Genomic DNA, 19534 nt, shown 5'->3' on the forward strand with positions numbered 1-19534 from the left:
TCTTCAGTGGAAAATTTGCCAAAGACACAAAATCAATCTCACAATGTGTGAACAGGTTTGGAGATCAGCTGAATTTATTCTTAGACCTGTAAAAATTTTCACTGGTGGAGATTTGGCAGTCCTGTTTATTAGAAGTATGTTGAAAGACCAGATGGGCTGCAGGGATGTGAGATATGGAGATATATATATATATCCATATATATATATGGATATATATATATATATATATCCTCCCTGGTTACTCATTTCTTTTCTCTAAATGCCATTGAAGTAATGAGGCATATTTAACAAGCCATTCAGTTACCATAAACAATGGTAAACAACATCACCACACTGAGCAAGGTAAAAAGCCTTATGTAATTAGACACAATGGGAGGTTAAAGAGAACACGAAGGAATGTTAACAAGATTTGAAGTTTAATATATATCCAGGTTAACTAGTTCCAAGCTATAGAGTAGGCTGGTAAATTAGTCTAGCTTCCTGACTTAACATTTAACTCAGCCCCAATTTTCTGGCGTCTCTGGGAAGACATTCTGCTAATTTTAATTTGAGAACCAGGCAGAATTAATTATAAGTCAATGTGAAACGTATTTTCAGGACACCTGGGTGGCTCAGCTGTTTAGTGCCTGCCTTTGGCCCAGGGCATGATCCTGGAGTCCTAGGATCGAGTCCCATGTCAGGCTCCCTGCATGGAGCCTGCTTCTGTCTCTGCCTCTCTGTGTCTCTCGTGAATAAATAAAATCTTAAAAGAAAAAAAAGAAATGTATTTTCATAAAGGCATGTAAAGTTTATAAGAGAAGATAGGAGAAAAGATGCCAAGGCATATAAGAAAATAATTTTATTAAGCCTTGATCTAGAGGTACCAGGTGAGTTATCTACAATCTTCTTTCCTGCTGTTGGAGCAGTGACTCAGGTGAGAGAAATAGTTGTCTTTTTTCTTTCCAGCTTCAAATGATGAGAAAAGCACAGGGAAGCAGAGTTCCACATTCAGCAACTTCTTTTAGCCCCATGACCTGGTTCTGTAAAATGAGGATAAGGACACCCATCCTACAGGGTATTTGTGAGAAATAAATGAGAGCAAGTATGCACTGGCACTGTCCTAGGCAGATGGAGGGCACCCAGAAAGTGGTAGTTATTTTCATGCTTAGGGCCCTTGAGTCCTTAGAATACAAGTTTAGTGGCTCCATTAATAATCATAAATAGGGGCACCTGGCTTGTTCAGTTGGCAGCACATGCGACTCTTGACCTGGGTGTCATGAGTTCAAGCCCACGTTGGGGGTAGGGCTTCCTTAAAAAGAAAAAAAAGAAATTCCAATTTTGAGGCTCTCAATGTAATAAAAAATAAAGAAATAGAAAAATATAAGGTTACCAAAAATATATATAGTTCTCAAAAAAATCATTGTAATTAATAATACTTAACTATGGATCACAAGCAACCCCAAGAATGAGACACCTCAATGATGTGGCTGGAAGAAAGGATGGACCCAAATGATCCAAAATGTTGGTCAGAAATAATTTATATTCCTTTGCTCATTCCCATGGAAACTTGGAAGGGTGGGGCGGATTTAAACATGAGAGCTCAGTTGCCATTATAAGAAAATTCAAGTTTCCAGTTTCTCACTGAAGGGCCCTTTCCAGGCACTCCTATTATTTCAACAGATTAAGGTCAATATGAATCAATGACACAGTGCTAGTATGGAGTCATAAGTGAAAAAAAAAAAAATAAGGACAAAAGTATGCACAGATGTGTGTGTGCGTGCATACATACACATGTATGTATAAAAATATACACATAGGGACGCCTGGGTAGCTCAGCAGTTGAGCATCTGCCTTTGGCTCAGGTTGTGATCCCAGGGTCCTGGGATCGAGTCCCACATCAGGCTCCCTGCAGGGAGCCTGCTTCTCCCTCTGCCTATGTCTTTGCCTCTCTCTGTGTTTCTCATGAATAAATAAATAAAATCTTTAAAATATATAAAAATACATATATATCTGCATATTTACATGCATATACGTATTTGCATATATATGTGGCTGTATACATATTTATACATATATACATGTATGTGGGGGGCTGGAGGGGCCTTTTGTTTGTTATTTGAATAAAAGGATAAACCATACATTTGTTTTAAATTGCTTTTAAAAATCAGGGCACCGGGCACCTGGGTGGACTCAGTGGTTAAGCATCTGCCTTTGTGGATCCTGGTTGTGATCCTGGAGTCCTGGGATCAAGTCCCACATCAGGCTGGGAGCCTGCTTCTCCCTCTGCCTATCTCTCTGCCTCTCTGTGTGTGTGTCTCATGAATAAATAAATAATATCTTTACAAAAAAAAGATTTAAAAATCAGGGCACCTGGGTGGCTCAGTGGGCTAAACTATCTGACTCTTGATTTTGTCTCAAGTCACGCTCTCCAGGCCATGGGATCAAGCCCCACATTGTGCTCAGCATGGACTCTGCTTGAGAATCTCTCTCTCTCCTTTCACCCTTCCCCCAGCTCATGCTCTCTCTCTCTCTCTCAATAAATAAAATCTTTAAAAAGTTTTCTTGTAATCCCTAAAACTCGAAAGCAAAGTGAAACAGATGAACCTGTATACCCAGTTGGTGGCATAACAGAGAGGAACCATTCCAAGAAACATTACAGCTATAATCTGTACCAAAAAAAATTATAAAAAATTTAAAACTGCTATAAACTCCTAAATCATTTTCAATAATGATATTGTTGATGGTACTATTGATATTGTTATTCTGAAACTGCTCTGTGTTTCTGGTCAGAGTGGCTAAAATTAACAACTCAGGAAACAACAGATGTTGGCGAGGATGCAGAGAAAGGGGAACCATCTTACACTGTTGGTGGGAATGCAAACTGGTGCAGTCATTCTGGAAAGCAGTATGGAGGTTCCTTAGAAAGTTAAAAATAGAGCTATCCTATGACCCAGCAATTGCACTGCTAAGTGTTTATCTAAAGGATACAAACATAGTGATTCAAAGGGGCACATCCACCCCAATCTTTATAGCAGCAATGTCCACAATAGCCAAAATATGGAAAGCATCAGATGTCCATCGGCAGATGAATGGATAAAGATGTGGCGCGCGCGTGCGCGCACACACACACACGAATATTACTCAGCCACCAAAAGGAATGAAATCTTGCCATTTGCAATGATGTAGATGGAACTAGAGCAAAAAAAGTCAAAGAAAGACAAATCCCATATGATTTCACTCACATGTGGGATTTAAGAAAGAAAGATGAACATAGGGGAAGGTAAGGAAAAATAAAATAAGATGAAAATTGAGAGGGAGGCAAACCATAAGAGACACTGACTCTAGGAAACAGTGTTGCTGGAGGGGAGGTGGGTGTGCAGAAGAGATAATTGGGTGATGGGCATTAAGAAGATGTAATGAGCACTGGGTGTTACATGCAACTGATGAATCACTACTACCTCTGAAACTAAAAAATCAATATGAAATTGTTGTGTGTATTGTAATGTGTGGGCAGCCCCAGTGGCGCAGCGATTTAGCGCCGCCTGCAGCCAGGAGGTGTGATCCTGGAGACCCGGGTTCGAGTCCCGTGTCGGGCTCCCTGCATGGAGCCTGCTTCTCCCTCTGCCTGTGTCTCTGCCTCTCTCTCTCTCTCTCTCTCTCTCTCTCTGAATAAATAAAATTTAAAAAATGTATTGTAATGTGTAATTATGTTGGTGTTGAGAACAAGGGGTTTTTGCATGGGAGAAAGGAGTTGCCCCTATAAGTTTGAGGAGTGTAAGTAAAAGCACTATAGTCCTGAATTTGAATTGGAGGTATGGCATGAACTCAAATGTCTTTATCTTAATAATATGAGCGTGGGGGTCTGGGTGGTGCAGTCAGTTAAGTGTCCGACTCGATTTTCACTCAGGTCATGATCTCAGGGTCAGTAAGATGGAGCCCCACGACGGGCTCGCTCTCTCTCTCCCTCTGCCCCTCCTTCACCTCTCACTCTCTCTAAAATGAATAGCTAAATCTTTAAAAAGATGAGTGTGTGTATGTGTGTGTATGTGTGTGTGTTTCCTAGCTCTACTTCTTGAAAAAGCCAAGGAATAGTGAGTGACCAGCCTAGTAGCAATGCATCTCTAGTCCCCAAATTGAAGTCTCCAAATATATTTTTCTGTTAAAAGGCAGATACCTGGGATCCCTGGGTGGCGCAGCGGTTTGGCGCCTGCCTTTTGCCCAGGGCGCGATCCTGGAGACCGGGGATCGAGTCCCACGTCGGGCTCCCGGTGCATGGAGCCTGCTTCTCCCTCTGCCTGTGTCTCTGCCTCTCTCTCTCTCTCTCTCTCTCTCTCTGTGACTATCATAAATAAATAAAATTTTTTTTAAAAAGGCAGATACCTCATTTGGAGCAGACAGTGTACGTACAAGATGAGCCAAGAACTTCCTGTCACACCAGGCAGCAAGGAAGTTTTCATAGACCCCTAGGGTACTGTCAGAAAGAGTCAGAAGCCAACTTAAAGAGATTCCCATGGCCAAAAATGTGACAATCTGAACAGCAACAAGGGTAGTAACTTCAGTAGTATGAAGCAAACTAAGTATGGGCAATCTCTGAGTACGTTACAGTACTTGTATTAGTTTCCTCAAGCTACCCTCATAAATTAACACAAAACAGCTTAAAACAACAGAAATTTGTTCTTTCGGGACACCTGGGTGGCTCAGCGGTTGAGCGTTTACCTTCAGCCCAGGGTGTGATCCTAGGGTCCCAGAACTGAGTCCCACATCGGGCTCCCTGCATGGAGCTTGCTTCTCCCTGGGCCTATGTCTCTGCCTCTCTCTCTCTCTCTCTCTCTCTCTCTCTGTGTGTGTGTCTCATGAATGAATAAGAAGTCTTTTCTAAAAATTTTAAATAATAATAATAACTAAAAGACAAAATCAAGGTGCTATCATGGCCATGTTCCTTTCGAAGGTGTCTGGGAAGAATTCTTCTTTGGCATTTCCAGGTTCCAGTGGTTGCCAACAATTGGTGGCATCCCTTGATTGATAGCTGTATAACTTCAATCTCTACCTCTTTCTTTGCATGGCTGCCTTCTGTGTGTATCTGTGTGTCCTCTGCTTGTAAGGACACCAGTCATTGGATTTGGGGCCACTCTATTCCAGTGTACTTCATTTCAACTAATGACATATATGAAGACCTGATTTCCAAACAAGGTCATATTCTGAGCTTCCAGGTGGATAAGAATTTTTGGGGAGAATGCTATTCAACCTGGTTCAGTACTTCATCACAAAACAAAACAAAAAACAATCTCTCCAGTTATCTTTGGAAAATGCTTGGAGACAAACTCATTTTTTTTTTTTGACAAACTCATTTTTATAAACTAGTAAATAAGGGGAAAGAATGGAGCATTTATCCTACTTTATCTGTATAAACTTTACTTCAGGATCAGTAGTTAAGGATATGTTTCTCTTTATAGACAGGTCCAGCTAATATATAGATCAGGAATGCTAGAATCAGAGTATCATTGTTTTATAGACCTTAATAATTCATTAATCTAAACACTAATAATTGATGAGTGTTAACATCACACACACACACACACACACACACACACACACACACACAAACAACCAGACATGTGACTCCTGAGGAAATGCATTGGAAAAAAAAATTGAATCTGAAACAAACCTTGAGATCTAATTACCAGAGGAACATATTAAATGTCTACAATGATGCAGCCAGCAAAATCAAGATTGTGACATTTAGAAAAAGATACTTAAAAAAATTAAAGGAAGGCTTTCAAATCTCAAAAAATACTTGAGAGAGTTAGCTATCAAATCCAATGTATGGTCTTTATTTCCAAAAAGTCAACTGGAACAAGGGTGGTGCATTGGGAAAACTTGATAATTTTAAGGAATCATTATTTTTTTTAAGTTCACCTTTTAGAAATACATACAGAAATATTTACAGATGTCATAGGTAATGTATGGAATTTGCTTCCAAATAATGAGGATGGGGGAGAGTGAATGTAGGTGACCCAAAATGACCCCAAAACTGATCACTACTAAGTCAAATGCTGTATATATGGAGATGCACTCTATTATTCCGCTTTTGCATACATTTGAAATTTTCCATTAAAAAGCTTAAAAATTGGGGCACCTGGGTGACTCAGTAGTTGAGTGTCTGCTTTTGGCTCAGATTGTGATCCCAGGGTCTTGGGATCAAGTCCCGCATCAGGCTCCCCAAAGGGAGCCTGCTTCTCCCTCTGTCTTTGTCTCTGCCTCTCTCTGTGTCTCTCATGAATAAATAAATAAAATCTTAAAAAAAAAAAAAAAAAGGTGTGTGACAATCAAATGTATGACATTCCAAAAGTCATAGAACATCTAGGTAAGCCCAGGTTATCCTCCTTGATCTTAACTGTCATGAAACAAATCCCAAAATTTATTTAGTGTCTGTGAAATGCTTAAAGTTTTATATGGTGAAACAAAAAGCTAAGCATAATGCAAATTGCAAATTACTTTTTAGGAATCAATATGGTGGCTCTCTATAGTCTCATTTGAAATTCTTCTTTTTGACCAAAGTGAGCATCCCTGTGATGCCTTTTTTTTTTTTTTCCTGTGATGCCTTTTTTTAATAAGTACTACTTGAAGACAAAGGAAGCCAACACTGAATAGCCTATTAGTGTTTCTTTCTGTGTGCTAACTTAGTACTCTCCCACTGTAGCCCTGGGAGTGTACATCTGTGAGGCTCCCCCAGCTTCACAGGATAATGTAGAGTGGCTGTCGTCATTCCATGTGACCCTAATCGCTGTCTCTTGTTTGAAGCCTTGAAGTTTGGGAATGTTTTACTACCTAGCAATAGATAACAGATACATTAAGGAAAAAGTTTTTTTTTAAAATGCCAGAATCTCTAAATGGGCTGGATTAACAAGGGCTCAGGTTTTTTGGGAACAAAGTTTTAAGCAGAGATTCTAACTTTGATACTGGCCAAAGGCAAGGGGATGTTTGGAAGGGTAATAAAAGGGGAAGTGTTAAATGTCAGCTACAGGCTTGTGCCTGTGGAAATGGGGGCTGAGGATGGTATCTACCTGCATGTCCTTGCTCGCTGTATCATATTATTGTTATTTCAAATCTTTGCCATCTCTTTCCTCCCCCTATTCTTTATTATTCCATATAAAAAGCGTTGGTGCTGGTTCTACTTCTTCTTCTTCTTCTTCTTCTTCTTCTTTTTTTTTTTTTGCTGGTTCTACTTCTATTTGGTCCACAAGTTGCAAAACTTGAGATGGGTCAGAAGGCAGAGAGCACTCCCCAGAGGTCCTGGACTTGGAGCCTTTGCAGTCCCTGGACCTGATTCTGTGTTTCTCTCCCCAAGATGGATGAGTGCATTCTTGGTTGAGTGTAAGATCGTGATGGTTACATTAGGGTGGGTGGGAGCACCTAAAAATATTTCATGTGTGGAAAGATGTATGTGCGTGAGTGCCATGCCACCAGAGGGCACATGGTGGATGTGGCAGGAGCCGATAATTGTCCTCTGGGATCCACTCTTCTCTACTTTCAGGGATAGACTTTTTAGCAGGGCCTGTATCTCCTAGCCTGCACTGCCTCTTATTGTGGTCACATGACTAAGGTTTGGAGGATGGGATATAAGAATCAAGGCAGCTTCCAAGATCATCCTGAAGAGACACAGGACACACAGTCCTCCACGTTTCTCCATCCTGTGCTTGGAACTTAACATGCTGGCTAGAGTTCCATCTGGGTCCATGAGGAAGGAGCTGGACCCTGAGGCATCATAGATAAGAGGAACATACCAGTCTGAATTACTCACCTCTGGATTTTTGCACACCAGTGAAGTAAACTTTAATCTTGTTTAAGTGGTTGTCACCTTAGGTCTCTGTCATTTGCACTGAAACTAATCCTAATGAATAGTGGATATCTTTTCATTTTCCCTGGCCAGCCACATCTTCCCATTCTTCCAGGGGGACTTCCTCCCAGGGGGACCTCCTTGTGGTCATGGTAGGCTATGAGTCACTGGGTGGACTCCCTTTTCCCAAACAGTCCACCCACCACCCCTTGCCAGTAATGGAAGCCTGAGTGGAGTGGAACCTGCAGGCAGGTGAGTCTGTTATTGTAGTATTAATGCCCCAGAAACCTTTTTTTAAGGTTTTATTTATTTATTTGACAGAGAGAGAGAAAGGGAGAGAGAGAACAAGCAGGGAGAGTGGCAAGCAGACAGGAAGAAGCAGATTCCTTGCTGAGCAGGGAGCCCAATGTGGGGCTTGATCCGAAGACCCTGGGATCATGACCTGAGCTGATGGCAGACGCTAAACTGACTGAGCCACCCAGGTGCCCCTAGAAAGAAGATCCTTGAGGTCCCTGGAGTGGCCCAGCATGCTGTCCTTTCTGAGCCCGAGTTAATCAACTTTTCCTTAGATTCTGTGACCTCCCCAGTGTTCTTTCCATCAACATCTTTGTTTTTTTTTTTCTCAATCCAGAGTAGCTTTCTGTTGCCTTCAACCCAAGAACCATAGCTAATGATGTCTCCCCACCTTTCCTTTGCTTTCCCATTTTTTAAGATTTCATTTCTTTATGAGAGAGAGAGAGAGAGAGAGAGAAACAGAGAGAAAGAGAGAGAGAGGCAGAGGCAAAAGGAGAAAGACCTGAGACTTGATCCTAGGACTCCAGGATCATAACAAGCCAAAGGCAGGTGCTCAACCAACTGAGGCACCCAAGCACCCCATGCTTTCCCATTTTTTCACCTTTGGTTGTGCCAGTATCCCCACCCTGATACCTCTTAGTCACCATTGTCTCATAATAAATCATCCCATAATTTAGGTGCTTAAACAACAACAATCATTTTATTATCATTCTCACTGTCATCAGAGTTGAGTGGGCTCCACTAAATGGTTCTCATCTGGGGTCACTCATGTGTTTGCAGTCAGATGACAGTTAGAGCTGCTGTCATCTTAAAGGCTTCCTGCATTTTTGAACATAGAAATTCCTTGATGCTAACTGGGTATACAACAACTTAACTCAATTCGGACACTAACAACCTGGAGTTAGCATCCGATTCTATAGGTTCAAAATCTCAGTCCCTTACATGGCCTCTTCTTCAGATGCCAGCCGCAGGTCCTGGGGACTATTTGTAATTCTGACAACCTATACACTCAGGGGTTCCCAGACCCTTCTTCAGTCTTGATAATTCACTAAAATGACTCATGGAACTTACTAAACCACCATTATACTTATGGTTACCAGTTTATTATGAAAGATACAAATTAGCAACCAAATACAGAGCCCAATAGGATACAATGGGATACTACTTAGCCTTAAAAAAAAAAAAAAAAAAAAAGGAGGAGGAGGAGGAGGAGTGAGGCCCAGAAGGGTGACTCAGTCAGTTAAGTGTCTGCCTTTGGCTCAAGTCATGATCTCAGAATCCCAGGACCACACAGCCCCCCCACCACCACCACCATCGGGCTCTCTACTCAGCAGAAAGTCTGCTTCTCCTTCTCCCTCTCCTTCTGCCCCTCCCCACCACTCATGCTCTTGCACTCTCTCTCAAATAAATAAAATCTTTATTTTAAATCTGTAATCTTTATTACAGAAGGACAAATACTACGTGATATCCCATATATAAGGAATCTAAAATAGCCAAACTCATAAAAGCAGAGGAGAATCATGGCTGCCAAGGGATGGAGTGGGGAGGGAAATGGGGAAGTGTTAGTCAAAGGGTACAGAGTTTAGTTGTGCAAGATGAATAAGTCCTAGAGATCTATGTGTAACATAGAGCCTATAGTTAACAATACTGTATTGTATACTTAAACAGTTGCTAAGAATGTAGGTCTTTTTTTTTAAGATTTTGTTTATTAAAAAAAAGATTTTGTTTATTAATTCATGAGAGACACAGAGAGGGAGAGGCAGAGACATAAGCAGAAGGAGAAGCAGGCTCCTTCCAAGGAGCTTGATATGGGACTCGATCCCAGGACCCCAGGATCACAACATGAGCCAAAGGCAGACACTCAATCACTGAGCCACCCAGGTCCCCCAAGAATGCAGGTCTTATGCTAAGTGCTCTTATAACAACAAATAATTATAGCAGTAAGTAAAGGAGGCAGGAGGAAAGTCTTGGAGGTAATGCATATGTTTATAGCATTAGATTGCAGTGATAGTTTTGTGAGTGTATATTTATTACGAAGCTCATCAAGTTATATACATTAAATATGTATAGCTTTTTGTCAATCATACCTCAATAAAGTGGTTAAAAAAGAGTTGAAGAGGACAAGGTCCAAGTTGAGAGAGGCAGGGCTACCATGCCTTCTCCTCACAAAACCCAGGCATACCACTCAGCACTGCCACCTGTTAGCCAACCTGAAAGCTCCTCCGGCCTCATTATTTCAGGAGTTTCCTTGGAGGTTTCATTACATAGGCACCATTAATTAAGTCATTGGCCACAAGATCAAATTCAATCTCCAGTCCCTCTCCCTCACAAAGATGATGTAGTAGGTAAGATGGCCAATAATATCCTCATGGAAGGGATGCCTGAGTGCTTATAACTGAAGGAATATGAATCATATTCTGGGGCTTTGCTTCTTTTCATCAAGTTGGCAAAGTACATGCACTTTAGATCTGTTTGATTTCCTTCTTGAAATCTCTTAAAGTGAATTTAATTTTTATTCCTGTTTTGAGCTGGTAATAGATGCCCATTGTTTGAAGGGAGTAAAAGAGCTGTAGGGGCCAAGGGCAGGCTTCCCAAAAGTGTGCCACTTTGGCATATTGATTATTTCATTTTTTAAAGATTTCATTAATTTATTTATTTGAGAGAGAGAGAGAGAGAGAGAGAAAGAAAGAGGGTGAGAAGGAGAAGGACAGAGGGGGAAGGAGAGAGAATCTCAATCAGACTCTGTGCTGAGGGCCGGGCCTGACAAGGAGCTTGATCTCAGGATCCTGAGATCACAACCTGAGCTGAAACCCAGCTGAATACTCAGTCTACTGAGCCACCCAGGCACCCTAGCATACTGAAAAAACACACTTAAGAAACAGCTGATGCAAACACTCAGATCCTCCTCTGTCACCCCCAAATCACAAATCTCCCATATAAAAAATATCCTCCCAGGGATGCCTGGGTGGCTCAGCAGTTGAGCATCTGCCTTGAGTTCAGCGAGTGATCCCAGGGTTCTAGGATCAAGTGCTGCATCCGGCTGCCTGTGAGGAAACTGCTTCTCCCTCTGTATATGTCTCTACCTCTCTCTCTGTGTCTCTCACGAATAAATAAATAAAATCCCACCAGAATGACTAAAATCTAGAAGACTGAGTAGAAATAAAGACTGATAATACCAATATTCATGGGCATACAGTGTGATGGGAATGTGAAGTACGACAATGAGTTTGGAAAAACTCTCAGTTTCTAATAAAATGAAGCACACCTTCTCTATGACCTGGCAATTCTACTTCTGGGTACTTAGTCTCAAATAAGTGAAAATGCATGCTTAAAAAGAAGATTTGGGGGTGCCTGGGTCACTGAATTGGTTAAGTGTCTGATTGTTAATCTCAGCTCAGGTCTTGACCTCAGGCTTTTGAGTTAGGGCCCCATGTTGGGCTCCATGCTGGGCACAGAGCCTGCTTAAAACAATAATAATAAGTAAATAGTAAATAAAAAGAAGATCTGTATAACAATGTTCTTAGCAGCTCTATATCTATCTATCTATCTATCTATCTATCTATCTATCTATCTATCTATCTATCTATCTATCATCTCTTTATTTTAAGAAGGATCCATGACCAACACAGGCCTCAAACTCACAACCCTGAGATCAAGAGTTGCACACTCTGCCAACTGAGCCAGCCAGGACCCCAGCAGTTTTACTTATAACAGCCCAAATTGGAAAACCCTAGGTGTCCATTAACAGGAAATCAATAAACTATGATATTATTTTACAATGGATTACCAGGTGGTGGTGTAACAGAGCAAATTTCTGACATGTACAAAATGAATGAATCTCAAGCATTTTACTGAGGGGAAGAAGTCAGGCACAAAAGAATATAAACTTCATGACCCCCCCCCCCCCCAACTTTTATTAAAGTAGGCTCCAAGCCCCATGTGGGGCTTGAACTCACATGCATGAGATTTGGAGTAGCATGTTTTTCTGACTGAGCCAGCCAGGTGCCCCAAGGCTGTATGATTCCTTTCACATGAAGTTCTAGAACAGGCAACAGTAACCTATGAGCAAGATCAGAACAGAAGTGCCTTTGGGAGTAAAGGTAGAGACTGGCAAGAGACACAAGGGAATTCCTTTGGGTGATGGTAAGATTTTATCTTTTTTTTTTTTAAAGATTTTATTTATTTATTCATGAGATATATATATAGAGAAGCAGACTCCCTGCGAGGAGACTGAAGTGATACTCAATCCCGGGACCCTGGGATCACGCCCTGAGCCAAAGGCAGATAGATGTTCAACCACGGAGCCACCCAGGTGCCCCAAGATTTTATATCTTGATGGTGTTTTGTGTTACAACTATATACATTTGTCAAAATTCAGTGAACAATAAACGGAAGATTTGTACATTTTATTGTACCTAATTTTATCTTACAAAAAGAATCATTAGGGATGTCTGGGTGGCTCCGTGGTTAAGCACCTCTGCCTTTGGCTCAGGGCGTGATCCTGGAGTCCCAGGATCGAGTCCCATGTCCGGCTCCCTGCATGGAGCCTGCTTCTCCCTCTGCCTATGTCTCTGCCTCTCTCTCTGTGTCTCTCATGAATAAATAAATAAAATCTTTTTAAAAATCATTAATTATATGCATGCTGATGTGTTTAAGGGTGAACTGTACTTGGGACACTTGGGTGGCTCAGTGGTTGAGCATCTGCCTTTGGCTCAGGTCGTGATCCTGGGGTCCTGGGATTGAGTCCTGCATCAGGCTCTTCACAGGGAGCCTGCTTCTTCCTTGGAGCCTGCTTCTCCCTCTGCCTATGTCTCTGCCTCTCTCTGTGTGTGTGTCTCTTATGCATAAATAAATAAAATCTTTTTTTTAATAAATAAAATCTTAAAAAAGGGTGAAATGTACTGATTTCCTCCTTTTGAAACGCAGCCAAAAATTTGATGAATTGTTAAATGGTAAATAGATATGTGTAAAGCAAGTACAGGAAAATGCTAATTGTAGAATTTAGATGGATATACAGATGTTCATTGTACATTCCTTTCAACTTTTCTGTGCCGAAGTTTTTATAATAAAATGGAGGAAAGCAAAGAGAAAAAGAGAAATATAGGGGTGGTGTAACCATTCTCATTTATCACATCCTTGCTCTGTCACCAGAGCTGAGCCAGTCAACAACAGTACTGGTTTGTCTTTCACTACCCCTGGCTGTCCATGCTGGGGGAAGTGGCCAGGAAAACAGACAGCGTGTGGTTTATGGCCACAAAGTTTCCCTGCTCTGAAATGGGCTGGTCATAAAATAGTCACCATCCCCAGGGTGGGGGAAGGGATCCTTCAGCTGTGTTGGATCTCTGGTTTCTGCCTATCTGCTTCTTTCGGTTTATTTCCTCCTAGTGGAAGAACACATGTTCCAGAAGCTTCCTGGGATATGGTGTGTGGGAGGTAAAACTTTTTTGAGAACTGACTTGCCTGAAAATGTTCTCATTTTTACCCACCCACTTGATCGATAGATGGGCTGTGAGTAGAAGCCTCGGTGGAAAATCATCTTCCTTCAGCATCTGGAAGGCATATTGCTTTGCCACTGCAATTGTTGGGAAATCTGAGGCCATTCTATTTCCTGTTTCCTTATGACTTGTGTTTTCTGTTTGGAGACTTATAGAATCTTATCTGCTCCCATTGTTCTCAAGTTTTCACCATGATGAAACCAAGGGTGTCGCCAATTTTCATTCACTGGGCTGGCACTTTCTATCTCTAAACTCCAGTCTTTCAGGTCTGGGAAATTTCCCTGAATATTTTCATGGATACTTCCCTCCTTTCCTTTGTCTTTGTTCTTTGTTTTCTGTTACAGGATATTATTAGGATGGTTGGCCCTACTGAGCTAGTTCCCTCATATCACTAGCGTTTCCTACTTTCTATTTCTCTGTGATTTGGGGCCCTCTGAGAGATTTTCTCATCTTGGTGTTCCAAATTTTCTGTTGAGTTTTTCCTGCTAGGTTTTGGTTTTTGTTTTGTTTTGTGTTTTTGTTTTTAAATCATCTGAATGGGGGCACCTGGGTAGCTCAGGGGTTGAGCATCTGCCTTCAGCTCAGGATCTGAATGTTTCTTTTTTTGTTTTAAAAAGCACTTCCTTCTTATTGTTTTGTTTTGTTTTTAATCTAAAGATACTGATGGCCTTAAAGAAAAGTTTCCGTCTCCTTGTCCCCAAATTTATTTATTTATTTTGGTTATTTTGATTTCTAGCTTCTATTCTGGAAGGTTTCCTCAAATTATATATATATATATATATATATATACATATATATATATATATAAACTTCCAAAATAGAAAAAAAATATATTATATATATAATACATTTGTATTTAAAGATATTATTTATTGGGATCCCTGGGTGGCGCAGCGGTTTGGCGCCTGCCTTTGGCCCAGGGCGCGATCCTGGAGACCCGGGATCGAATCCCACATCAGGCTCCCGGTGCATGGAGCCTGCTTCTCCCTCTGCCTGTGTCTCTGCCTCTCTCTCTCTCTCTCTGTGACTATCATAAATAAATTAAAAAAAAAAAAGATATTATTTATTTATTCATGACAGACACACAGAGAGAGGTAGAGACAGAGGTAGAGGGAGAAGCAGGCTCCCTGTAGGGAGCCTGATAAGGGACTCCATCCTAGGACACTGGGATCAGGACCTGAGCCAAAGGCAAATGCTCAACCACTGAGCTACCCAGGTGCCCCTCCTCAAATATCTTTTAATCCTCCTGGGTAGGACAGGTTACCCAGAGAAGAGCCCTCTACTCTCCACCCCTGATTGTGAGTAAACTGCCCACAGGAGCCATGAAGGAGGGGGTTAGGGAGGTTCCAGATTCAGCCCAGGCTACTAAATCCCTTTGTTTTTGTTTTCCAGGCCTCTGTGCCTGGACTCCCCTCCACTTCACCCGTCGACCCTATTCAAATACTGTTGGTTTATACTCTCTAGAGAGGAACCTCCAGTCCTTTGTAGGGAGGAGGAGGGTGACCACCTTCCACCTTGCCTAATGCAATATGAGGAGCAATGTAGACCATCTGCTGCTGCTTCTGAGCTTTCAGGCTCTCTTATTCTCTCCCTCCACCCCAGTTTCAAAAGCGCCTGGTGCTGCCAGTTTGACACTTTGACAATACTCTGGTGTAAATCTGGTGTCCATCCATGTTTCCGGCTGCTAGTCTAAGTGACTACCAGTCTGTCTCCTCATCCCAGCTGCCAATATCTTTTCTTCTCCACACTGTGCATCTAGGATTATTATGTCTTTTGCTTTTTAAATTTCTTTCTGAAGTTCTAGTGGGGTTTTGGGTAGAAATTAAATTAGATACTTGTAATTAATCCATCACGTTAATCTGGAAATGAATACTATATGTTCATTTGCTTAATAAGCATCTTTCCCACTAGAAGGTAGGTTTCCTGATGGCAAGATCTGTTTTGCCTATTTCACAACAGAATAACTTACTGACCTTGAATGAAGGACCTCAGTAGGAAATATGATTGTGTTAACCTTAAAAATGAAACTGCCAGGGGCACATGCCTGGCTCACTTGGTAGCATATGTGATTCTTGGGCTCAGGGTTGTGAGTTCAAGCCCCTCATTGGGTGTGGAGATTACTTAAAAACAAAATCTTTAAAACACACACACACATACACTAAACCTGCCAGTTATTTATTTTTTTAATTTTTTAAAGATTTTATTTATTCATGAGACACACACACACACACACACACACAGAGGGATGCAGAGACACAGGCAGAGGGAGAAGCAGGTTCCATGCAGGGAGCCCGACGTGGGACTCAATTCCAGGTCTCCAGGATCATGCCCTGGGCCGAAGGCAGGCGCCAAACCGCTGAGCCATCCAGGGATTCCCTCTGCCAGTTATTTTCAGTAAAAATGGATATATTTGGGAATAGCAGAGAATTGCAATTGAGGACACATAGGCTACAGCAATACAGGGAGTCCAATTAACAAAGGAGAGAAACATTATTTTAAGGAGAAGTAAGGAAGTTGGGAGGGATTCTTTTGAATAAAAATCCATTGGGAAGTGGCAGCCCAGGTGGCTCAGCAGTTTAGCACCACCTTTGGCCCAAGTTGTGATCCTGGAGATCCAGGATCGAGTCCCATGTCAGGCTCCCTGCATGCTCAGTGGTTTCGTGCCACCTTCAGCCCAGGGTGTGATCCTGGAGATCCAGGATCGAGTCCCACGTCAGGCTCCCTGCATGGAGCCTGCTTCTCCCTCTACCTGTGTGTCTCTGCCTCTCTCTCTCTCGCTCTGTGTCTCTCATGAATAAATAAAATAAAATAAAATAAAATAAAATAAAATAAAATAAAATAAAAAGAGGATCCCTGGGTGGCTCAGCGGTTTAGCGCCTGCCTTTGGCTCAGGGCATGATCCTGGAGTCCCAGGATCGAGTCCCATGTCGGGCTCCCTGCATGGAGCCTGCTTCTCCCTCTGCCTGTGTCTCTGCCTCTCTCTCTCTCTCTCTCTCTCTCTCTCTGTGTCTCATGAATAAATAAATAAAATCTTAAAAAAAAAAAAAAGAAAGTCCATTGGGGAGAAGTAAGAATTCAGGGTGATGATGGTTTTCCATCGGCTGAATAGAAGGGGCAGTTGACTTCTTATAGGAGATGCGATGTATACCTTTCCCTGTTGGGCCTTGTAATGACTGATTCTTTTCTATTGAGATTTTTCTGTTAGGTGTCTGTAATTGACAATCATTGATATTGAGTGATAGGGTTCTCTCTACCAGCCTCCCCTTCTAGCATCTTGGGTTCACTTTAGAGAGGTTTCCTTTATTAATTTTCATAATTGCATATCCTGGCCACCTGAGAAATAACCATGTAGCACATTTAGAAACACATGTGGTCTAATATTTGCTTATTTAGTTTTAACTTTAACTTTTTTGGCCCATTTGTTGCCATGAAGGACATTATAAATAGACACTCAATACCAAACTTGGAGAAGTTTTATTTTTTTTTTTAATTTTTTAAAATTATTTATTTATTTATTTATGATAGTCACAGAGAGAGAGAGAGAGAGAGAGAGAGAGGCAGAGACACAGGCAGAGGGAGAAGCAGGCCCCATGCACCGGGAGCCCGATGTGGGATTCGATCCCGGGTCTCCAGGATCGCGCCCTGGGCCAAAGGCAGGCGCCAAACCGCTGCGCCACCCAGGGATCCCGAGAAGTTTTATTTTTTATTTTATTTTAATTTTATTTATTTATTCATGATAGACATAGAGAGAGAGAGAGAGAGGCAGAGACACAGGCAGAAGGAGAAGCAGGCCCCATGCAGGGAGCCCGACGCAGGATTCGATCCTGGGACTCCAGGATCGCGCCCTGGGCCAAAGGCAGGCGCTAAACCACTGAGCCACCCAGGGAATCCCCTTGGAGAAGTTTTATTTTATTTTATTTTATTTTTATTTTTTAATTTTTATTTATTTATGATAGTCACAGAGAGAGAGAGAGAGAGAGGCAGAGACATAGGCAGAGGGAGAAGCAGGCTCCATGCACCGGGAGCCCGACGTGGGATTCGATCCCGGGTCTCCAGGATCGCGCCCTGGGCCAAAGGCAGGCGCCAAACCGCTGCGCCACCCAGGGATCCACTTGGAGAAGTTTTAAATTGAGTTGTAAACAACTCAGTTTTAAATCAGTTTTGTTTTTATTTATTACTATTTTTAAAAGGTTTTATTTATTTATTCATGAGAGACATAGAGAGAGAGAGGCAGAGACATAGGCAGAGGAAGAAGGGAGCTCCTCCTCCCTAAGGGAGCCTGATGGGGGACTCAATCCTAGGACACCAGGATCACAACCTGAGGCAAAGTCAGGCACTCAACCACTGAGCCACCCAGGCATCCCTATTTTTTTAAAAATAGGCTTCATGCCCAATGTGGAGTTTGAACTCATGACCCTGAGATCAAGAGTCAAATGCTCTACCAACCAGCCAGGTGTCCCCAACTCAGTTTTTAATCAAAGTTTATTTTCATATATGAGTTGTACATTTTGTTACTATACAGTCACAAACTTCTTGGACAGTGGACTTTCATTTACCAATATAGAGAAATAATGATCTGAACGTGGGTTGTGTTGTGTGTTGGCTCAAAAACCCTTGTCCTATCAGAATAAAGTCCATGCTCAAAGCAACCCGAGATTACCTCTCTAGATTCTAGACCTGGAGCAGCTCAAAGGTGTAGCTCCCTCCAAGTCACATCTGAGGATGGCCCCAACTCTGTAACTCCCAAGACTTTGTTCTCCCTGTGGATAGATCTTTTCTTCTCATTCCATCAAGACACACCAAAAATCCTACTCAGTGGCATGTTTCCATTCTCATCTGCTTGATGAAAGCCTTTTTAAATCAGTGTGAGTAGACTTCTTGCTCCCTGATTAGCACTATATTTGTACCCCACTCACAGCACTAAGAACAGTGAGCCTGGTATCCTGGCAACTATATCCTTATCTGGTTCATTTACTATCAGTCCATTACGCAACAGCAGCACTCAAATGTTTGTTCAATTGAATTATTGACCGAAGGCCCCACCCTTTTATTTGCTCCTGGTCTAGAAACACAGAGGTAATTATACCGAGTGGTTTCGTTTGTCATAGATTTACTGGAAATTTTTAACAGCAAAGGGGACGATGTTGCTCTACTATCCTTGAAGTTTCAACTTCTCCTTAAGGAAGATCTTCATGAACAGAGCAAAAAGGAGATGTCCTTTGCCCTGGGAACATGTTTGTTTTGAAATAACAGCAAGCAAAAGATGCTTTAAAAACCAAACCAAACCAAACCCGTGTAGAAGTGTGATTTCAGAACACTGTTACAGTACTGAGCAACAGAGTGAATTTCAGGAAAAGAAGGCCTAGGAGATGGAAATGTCATTGGAAATCAACTCCCCTGGAGAGTCTATTCTCAGAGCCGATGGGACCGTGAACCCGTTACTACCTTGCAGGAGGGCAATGCAACAATAAATACCAAAGCTTTAAAAAACGCTCACTCCTGCTACCCCAGTAACTCCAGTTTGGGGCGTATAGTCTAAAGAAATCAAGTTGTGAATTTTTTGTCACAAACACGCCCAGCCCAGCATGGTTTCTCAAACAGGGACAACTCAGCCGCTCAATAACAGAGACATTGGGTGAGGGCCACGAGCACAATGGGAGTGAACAGTAATTGGCCGTTAAAAATGTCCTAAGGGTTAGGTATTTTTCCAACTTTATTTTTTTAAATATTTATGATAGAGAGAGAGAAAGAGAGAGGCAGAGACACAGGCAGAGGGAGAAGCAGGCTCCATGCACCGGGAGCCCGACGTGGGATTCGATCCCGGGTCTCCAGGATCGCGCCCTGGGCCAAAGGCAGGCGCCAAACCACTGCGCCACCCAGGGATCCCTCCAACCTTCTTTAAAACATATCTTTACACACATAAAGAACT

The 19534-nt window shown here is 42.0% G+C and overlaps 1 long non-coding RNA gene across 1 annotated transcript; it reads right to left on the reverse strand.

The window, feature by feature from the left end:
- Positions 1–823: 823 nt before the first annotated feature.
- LOC119876354 lies at positions 824–4203 on the reverse strand. Its single transcript, XR_005360613.1, has 2 exons — positions 4154–4203; positions 824–1288 (listed from the first exon to the last, which is right to left on the reverse strand). It is a non-coding gene; the product is annotated as an uncharacterized LOC119876354 (long non-coding RNA).
- Between the last annotated feature and the right edge of the window lie 15331 nt (positions 4204–19534).

The sequence above is a fragment of the Canis lupus genome, chromosome 6 (assembly GCF_011100685.1).
Source record: "Canis lupus familiaris isolate Mischka breed German Shepherd chromosome 6, alternate assembly UU_Cfam_GSD_1.0, whole genome shotgun sequence".
In the NCBI taxonomy this organism is placed as follows: domain Eukaryota; kingdom Metazoa; phylum Chordata; class Mammalia; order Carnivora; family Canidae; genus Canis; species Canis lupus.